An 8,908-nucleotide genomic window follows, 5' to 3' on the forward strand; every position below is an offset into this window, starting at 1 on the left:
GAACATCAACATCAGCATACTGAAACTAGAAAATGAACGCTTTTTTTTTTTGGTCTTGAGCTATCCCAGTTTCTCTGATGTCTGTGTGTTTTGCTTTCTACTGTTCCATTTTTAATAACAAGGACAATATTGCAGGTGATTTTTTTTTGTGTACTCTGTGTGTGGCTTACGTGAAAATGACCTTGATGTAAAAGAGACTGAGAACTGAGCAGAAATGATATGTTGTACTGTATCTAATGTAGTCAAGACTTTTTCTGCAGCTTATAATATAGTGCATTCCTTTTGCTTCTGCAAAAACTAACTTAATTTTTGCTTCTTTTCAAATTTCAAATAGCGTATGTTTGTTCATGCAAAAACATGAATCGGACATTTTCATAGCTTGTGGAGTGTAACATGGCCAGATGGTGTTATAAAAATTACAGATGACAAAAATCCCAAACATATAAAATTAACTATTACTGTAGAATAGTGCTGGTATGGGAGTATGCGCTACACATTTGAGTGTTTTCTCTGACCCTGACCCTGTTCAGGCGGCTGACGCTGCTCGTGGATTATGTGAGGGCATCTGTCTAACCTCCTTTTATTAGCACATCGATAAAGCATCACCAGAACTACATATTATTTTATTTTTTAAACAACTATTTTATTGCCTTATTTTTGATAGGTACTAAAATTTATATATCAGGTGGTATAAATCTAGTTAATACATCTGCTGACATAAACAGCATAAGCCAAAAATTAAAGTAACAAAACAACAAAAAAAGATATTAAAATGTGACTTTAAATTTTAGAATATATATATATATATATATATATATATATATATATATATATATATATATATATATATAAAAGAGAGAGAGAGAGAGAGAGAGAGAGAGAGAGAGAGAGAGAAATATTCTCTCAGATTCTAACAGAAGATGCTATTACTGCAACAGAAAATGTTTTAAAATGATAGTACTGATTCTAGTGATATTCTAAGTTTTACTGAAATGAGTGCAATGCTACAAAGGCTACGTTTGGCATGTATTGCTAGAAGAATGGTTCTAATGCATGTGGATGGAGATGTGACGTACAAGGGCTTGTATACAGGGAGACGTGTAGGGCACAGGCGGCTACAGAACTATTCCCTAACACTTATTATACGCGCTGATGTCCAGTTATTTCCCTCCTTTCAGATATACTTTGTCCTGTTTGCTTTTTTGTTTTGTTTTGTTTTTTATTTTATATTATAAACCAGATGACAGTACATCCAAGTGGTATAACACTATGTACATGTTTTGGTAACATGTTTCTTTTGGTTATATTCAATAGGCATTAATTAGCATTTGTGTTTAAGACAGAACACAAGATTGTTTGTTTTTAGTTTGTTTATTTTTTTTTTACTGTTGTTATTTATTTATTTTGGGAGGAGGGAGTGAAACATCTGTTGTCTTGATTTAATTAGCCGGTACCGGGCAAGTACAAAGATCACAACTGTCGACCGCAGCTGTCAATCACTCGTCCACTCACTTTCCAAAATATCCTCTGTTGTTTTTCTCTTCGCTCCGTTGTCACATCTGGATCATCTGCAGAGTTGACATTCAGAAGGGGCTTCTGCCACTGTAAAATATCGTGCTTCAATTACAGTATGCATTTAAAAAAATTAGAACAATAATAATAATAATAAGGCTCATTGTGAACCTATGTGAAAAAAGTGTAATATTCTCTATATGTGTAAATTCCCATCATAGTGCTAAGACGTCAGCCTGAATCCGTGCTCTCCGACGCCATAACTGCCAGTACTGTACAGTATATTTTCTCTTAGTTGGGAAGAACAGGAAGTCCGTGTTTGGTTGGAGATGGTTCCGCTTCGGCGCCTTCCATTCCTCCTGATCTGGGTGGTTTCTTTGCTCCGTTTTCCATTGTGCATAATGCCATATGTTCATGTTTACCTGATTTTAACAGTTTCTCTTTTTTTTTTTTGATGGTTTACACATTAAATTAAATCTAATAAAGACGAAAACACATGTAACCGTTGTAAAGAGGAAGATGTATTTCAAGTGTCGTAGGAGACTTTGGTTTGAAATGCTGAAGTTATGATATGACTCAGCTTATTGCAATAAGGAGATCCTGCATTTCCAGCACCCTTGATCAAATCCTGTAATCCTGCAGATACAAGACAACTTCCACACGCTTTCAAATGTCCCCACTAGAGGGCAGCACCATGCTTTGCTGCCACATCCTCCTCAAGTGGAAATAAATGTCTCTCTGTCCTCAATGAGGTTTCCTGTGGCAGGGATGGAGAGGAGTTTATCCAATCTCTCATGGCTCTAATGTCTCCCTTATTCTACCTTAAACACTTTGCTGGGCTGTATTCCGCCTGGGGCTCTTCGTCCTCGCCGTGGTCTGTGCTGCAGCCTGAACGGCAGCATCAGCCGGCGTTTAGCCCCGGGCTCTGCCGTAGCCGCTCACATCCACACCTGCCAAAGTGTCCCGTCTCATTAGGCTGGTGTGGTGATCTGTCTCTCTGCTCCTCCAGGAGTGTGAAGACCCTGCAGGAACGCAAGGTCTGTCTGCTCATCCTCGCTCTCTCCATCTCTCTCTCTATCTCTCTCTCTCTTTCTCTCTCTGTCTCTATCATTCTCTCATGTTTCTATTACTCTCTGTCTTTGTCTTTCTCTCTATTACTCTCTCTCTCTCTCGCTCTCTCGCTCTCTGTGTGAAGTGAAAATAGTCTTTCACAAACAACCAAGTCAGCATGCACAGCCCGAGGGAAAAGGAGTCATTACCCCATACCCCTACCCAACACCCCACCCCCCACACCCACCCCCACCCCCACCCCCTCACTCTTCCCACCCCCAAACATTTCCCAGCTGCTGATATCCATGCAGGCCAAAATGGTTGTGTAAGGAGAGAACTCCTTAGGATAGCAGTGTTCTTTCTTCCCCATCTGCTTCTGGGGTCTGCTGTCTCAGGAACAAACCTCAACACGCTAAGCAACAAACTAGCAGTGAAGCCGTCATGAAACAGAAGAGCAGACACTGTGCTTTGTCACTGTGATGCCACTGATGAAGGATGTCCACTAACTGGCTGGCACGTCCCAGTGTCCTGCCGATAGGGGTTAATGGTCTGGGGAGATGTAGCAATATGGCATGAGTGATGTTTTGTTTATTCATTTGGGTTATTTTTTTGTTGTTGTTGTTCTGTTTTGTTGTTTTTTTTAGGTTGGGTGGCTTTGTGACGAATCTGCATTTTGGCATTTTTGACAGCAAGACTGAAATTTTAAAGGATTATGAGAGGCTGTAAGGATAACTGGCAATGAATTATACTTTATTTGCACATCTCCTTCACCCTAGACGTCACCATAGCTCAGCACAGTTGTTTCTTCCCACTGTTTGTTTGGCAGTTTAGACTTCACGCTCACATTTGGGCTCCCGGGAAGCATGTCTGGTGGAATCTCAAATGTGGCTGCCTCAGCTGAGTCCGGCTGAGAGCCCTGATCTAATAAGAGAGGTTTAATCGCCTCTCTGAATAATTAATGGGCGACCACCGAATGGCAATTACCAGAATCGCAGGACTCTGCGCTAGAGTTCGAGTGGTGGCTTGTCTCCTGCCTGGACCGCGGCTCTCCCTGAGAAGCCAAAGCAACAGTTGGCTGAGTTAAACATGGGTGGAGCCAGGATAAGAGAAAGCTTGGGTGTGTGAACATGCCTCCGTAACTGCCGTGTGTACGTCTAGAAATATGTGACGAGGAGCCCCGGGGTATCACACAGGTGTGAGAAAGCGTCGCACAGGAAGTGGAGGTGGGGTCCTAGAAAGAGAATGCTGTGTATCTCCCGCGTAACTGAGTATTTGGCCTTAACAGGGCTTTGCGTTGACTTCCCTGGTCTCAGAAACTCTTTGGGTGAAGACGCTGTACCATCTGCTTACCGCCCTTTTAAAGTAGACTGCACAACGTTCGGAAGTGTGAGCATTAGCTGTCTTTTGGGAATCCTGTAATTTATTCCGTCTAAGTCGTTAATGTTAGGAGTGTCCGGCTCCTCCCAGACACCAGCCACTGGGGACAATTTCATTTCACCTGTCAGAATGAAAACTCAAGTATGTTTAATGCTGGAAGCGCATGAAAGCTGCACACGCCAAACTCCCACGGCAGTGCCGTGCCGTTTGTTCAACATCAAGTGCTCCACTCCAGCGCAGGGTAATTCCCCATGAGACAGACACCAGCCTCAGATTCTGCAGGCAAATGCAAATGTATGGAAACAACCAGCGGCTGAATTGCATTTAAAATGCATATGTAGCTCACATGATAGTAGCCAATGGCAGCTACCTCAAGAGAACTTATTAAGTCCAAACTAGTTTCATATTCCTCCTTTATCTTTTAACACTGCAAGTTCTTTGAAACGGCCAACTTTTTATTGCATGGTTAAATTAAGTTTGGTAGCATCTAAGATGATGGGGACATATTTCAGAGGTACGGAAACAAAGTAACCTATGTCCTGAGAAAACTTACCATGCAGTAACCTGGCCTGTTTCCCAGTGCTGGTGCACTCACTAGGCTCCAGAGGGGGCGAGACGCTGCTTACAGGACCAATGTCACAAACACAGTACCAGTCAAAGTTTGGACACACTCATTTTTTTCTAGATTTTATTTAAAAAAAACCAAACAAACAGTGAAGTTATCAAACCCATGAAATAACTCAGACTCTCTTAGACTTTAGGTTCTTCAGTCACCATCTTTTACTGTGATGACAGCTCTCCAGTCTTGGCATTTCCACTGTTGTTAGACTGTTTTTTAATATTTTGTAAATTTGTACGTAGGCTATCATCTTTCACTATTTATAATTATCTTGGAAACAAGCTTAAGCCTAAAGCATAAGATTACAGTGCCTGTAAGACTGTAAAAAAAACATACTTTAATTCATGGTCCAAACTTTTGACTGGTACTGTACATCCAAACATCTCCATCCATCCATCCATCCAGTTCATAACTGACTAGTTAAGGCATCTTTTAAAGCAATAGGTGCTCTGTAAGAGATGGAAAGAGTCAATGTGAAGATTTAGCCTTTCAGATTTTCCTCAGGTCTGAACACTGTTAGTGCACTGTTCATGTGTGTTCCAGCCTCCTGTAAAGCCCACCATCAAACCATGTGAGTGACATTTCAGTAGTCCCTGGGTGAAGGGGCGGAGCTTGTGCTGATGTAAGCTGAACGATCTACTAAACAGCTCATATACTCCTACACTCTAATACTCCTATACTCCTACACTCTAATACTCCTATACTCCTACACTCTAATACTCTTATACTCCTACACTCTAATACTCTTATACTCCTCCACTCTAATACTCATACTCCTCCACTCTAATACTCTTATACTCTTCCAGTCTAATACTCCCATACTCCTACACTCTAATGCTCGTATACTCCTACACTCTAATACACGTATACTCCTACACTGTAATACTTGTATACTCCTTCACTCTAATACTTCTACACTCCTACACTCTAATACTCCTATGCTCTAATACTCATATACTCCTACACTCTAATACTCGTATACTCCAACACTCTAATACTCGTATATTCCTTCACTCTAATACTTCTACACTCCTTCACTCTAATACTTCTACACTCCTTCACTCTGATACTCTTATACTCCTACACTCTAATACTCTTATACTCCTACACTGCAATACTCGTATACTCCTACACTGTAATACTCGTATACTCCTCCACTTTAATACTCTTATACTCCTAGACTCTAATACTTGTATACTCCTACACTCTAATACTCGTATACTCCTCCACTCTAATACTCTTATACTCCTACACTCTAATACTCGTATACTCCTCCACTCTAATACTCGTATACTCCTACACTCTAATACTCTTATACTCCTACACTGTAATACTCGTATACTCCTTCACTCTAATACTTGTATACTCCTACACTCTAATACTCGTATACTCCTCCACTCTAATACTCTTATACTCCTACACTGTAATACTCTTATACTCCTACACTCTAATACTCATATACTCCTTCACTCTAATACTCGTATACTCCTTCACTCTAATACTCCTACACTCTAATACTCTTATACTCCTCCACTCTAATACTCGTATACTCCTCCACTCTAATACTCGTATACTCCTACACTCTAATACTCTTATACTCCTACACTCTAATAATCTAATACTCCTTCACTCTAATACTCCTACACTGTAATACTCATATACTCCTTCACTCTAGTACTTCTACACTGTAATACTCATATACTCCTACACTCTAATACTCTTATACTCCTTCACTCTAATACTCCTACACTGTAATACTCATATACTCCTTCACTCTAATACTCCTACACTGTAATACTCTTATACTCCTACACTCTAATACTCTTATACTCCTACACTGCAATACTCGTATACTCCTTCACTCTAATACTACTACAATCTAATACTTGTATATTCCTACACTCTAATACTCTTATACTCCTCCACTCTAATACTCTTATATTCCTCCACTCTAATACTTTTATACTCCTTCACTGTAATACTCGTATACTCCTTCACTCTAATACTCCTACACTCTAATACTCTTATACTCCTCCACTCTAATACTCTTATACTCCTCCACTCTAATACTCTTATACTCCTACACTCTAATACTCGTATACTCCTACACTCTAATACTCTTATACTCCTACACTGTAATACTCGTATACTCCTTCACTCTAATACTCCTACACTCTAATACACATATACTCCTGCACTCTAATACTCTTATACTCCTCCACTCTAATACTCTTATACTCCTACACTGTAATACTCGTATACTCCTACACTCTAATACTCATATACTCCTACACTCTAATACTCATATACTCCTTCACTCTAATACTCGTATACTCCTTCACTCTAATACTCCTACACTCTACTACTCTTATACTCCTCCACTCTAATACTCGTATACTCCTCCACTCTAATACTCGTATACTCCTACACTCTAATACTCTTATACTCCTACACTCTAATAATCTAATACTCCTTCACTCTAATACTCCTACACTGTAATACTCATATACTCCTTCACTCTAGTACTCCTACACTGTAATACTCATATACTCCTACACTCTAATACTCTTATACTCCTTCACTCTAATACTCCTACACTGTAATACTCATATACTCCTTCACTCTAATACTCCTACACTGTAATACTCTTATACTCCTACTCTAATACTCTTATACTCCTACACTGCAATGCTCGTATACTCCTTCACTCTAATACTCCTACACTCTAATACTTGTATACTCCTACACTCTAATACTCTTATACTCCTCCACTCTAATACTCTTATACTCCTACACTGTAATACTCGTATACTCCTTCACTCTAATACTCCTACACTCTACTACTCTTATACTCCTCCACTCTAATACTCGTATACTCCTCCACTCTAATACTCGTATACTCCTACACTCTAATACTCTTATACTCCTACACTCTAATAATCTAATACTCCTTCACTCTAATACTCCTACACTGTAATACTCATATACTCCTTCACTCTAGTACTCCTACACTGTAATACTCATATACTCCTACACTCTAATACTCTTATACTCCTTCACTCTAATACTCCTACACTGTAATACTCATATACTCCTTCACTCTAATACTCCTACACTGTAATACTCTTATACTCCTACACTCTAATACTCTTATACTCCTACACTGCAATACTCGTATACTCCTTCACTCTAATACTACTACAATCTAATACTTGTATATTCCTACACTCTAATACTCTTATACTCCTCCACTCTAATACTCTTATTTTCCTCCACTCTAATACTTTTATACTCCTTCACTGTAATACTCGTATACTCCTTCACTCTAATACTCCTACACTCTAATACTTGTATACTCCTACACTCTAATACTCTTATACTCCTCCACTCTAATACTCTTATACTCCTCCACTCTAATACTCTTATACTCCTATACTGTAATACTCGTATACTCCTTCACTCTAATACTCCTACACTCTAATACTTGTATATTCCTACACTCTAATACTCTTATACTCCTACACTCTAATACTCTTATACTCCTACACTGTAATACTCCTATACTCCTTCACTCTAATACTTCTACACTCCTACACTCTAATACTCTTATACTCCTACACTGCAATACTCATATACTCCTTCACTCTAGTACTCCTATACTCTAATACTCTTATACTCCTACACTCTAATACTCGTATACTCCTACACTCTAATACTCTTATACTCTTCCACTCTAATGCTCTTATACTCCTCCACTCTAATACTCTTATAGTCCTACACTCTAATACTTGTATACTCCTACACTCTAATACTCATATACTCCTACACTCTTTTACTCTTATACTCCTGCACTCCTACACTCTAATACTCGTATACTCCTGCAATCTAATACTCTTATACTCCTGCACTCTAATACTCTTATACTCCTACACTCTTTTACTCTTATACTCCTGTACTCTAGAACTCATATACTCCTACACTCTAATACTCTTATACTCCTACACTCTTTTACTCTTATACTCCTGCACTCCTACACTCTAATACTCGTATACTCCTACACTCTAATACTCGTATACTCCTGCACTCTAATACTCTTATACTCCTACACTCTTTTACTCTTATACTCCTGCACTCTAGAACTCATATACTCCTACACTCTTTTACTCTTATACTCCTGCACTCTAGAACTCATATTCTCCTTCACTCTTTTACTCTTATACTCCTGCACTCTAGAACTCATATACTCCTATGCTTGGCACTGCAAGTCAGATCAGGGACCGGCAATGTTGTTGTATTTGTTGGAAAACCAAGAACTTGCTTTGTCATCTTGTACTGTTATGAGGACAGATC

The 8,908-nt window shown here is 39.3% G+C and overlaps 1 protein-coding gene across 5 annotated transcripts in view; it reads left to right on the top strand.

The window, feature by feature from the left end:
- Positions 1-773, top strand: part of kiaa1549la (KIAA1549-like a) — a 46,163-nt gene extending 45,390 nt beyond the window's left edge. For all 5 annotated transcript variants that reach the window (XM_035532392.1, XM_035532394.1, XM_035532395.1 and 2 more), the window contains one exon: positions 1-773. This exon is cut by the window's left edge and continues 409 nt beyond it. The gene's annotated coding sequence lies outside the window, so the exon portion shown is untranslated.
- The last annotated feature ends 8,135 nt before the right edge of the window (positions 774-8,908 follow it).

Source organism: Electrophorus electricus, chromosome 12, assembly GCF_013358815.1.
Source record: "Electrophorus electricus isolate fEleEle1 chromosome 12, fEleEle1.pri, whole genome shotgun sequence".
NCBI lineage: Eukaryota > Metazoa > Chordata > Actinopteri > Gymnotiformes > Gymnotidae > Electrophorus > Electrophorus electricus.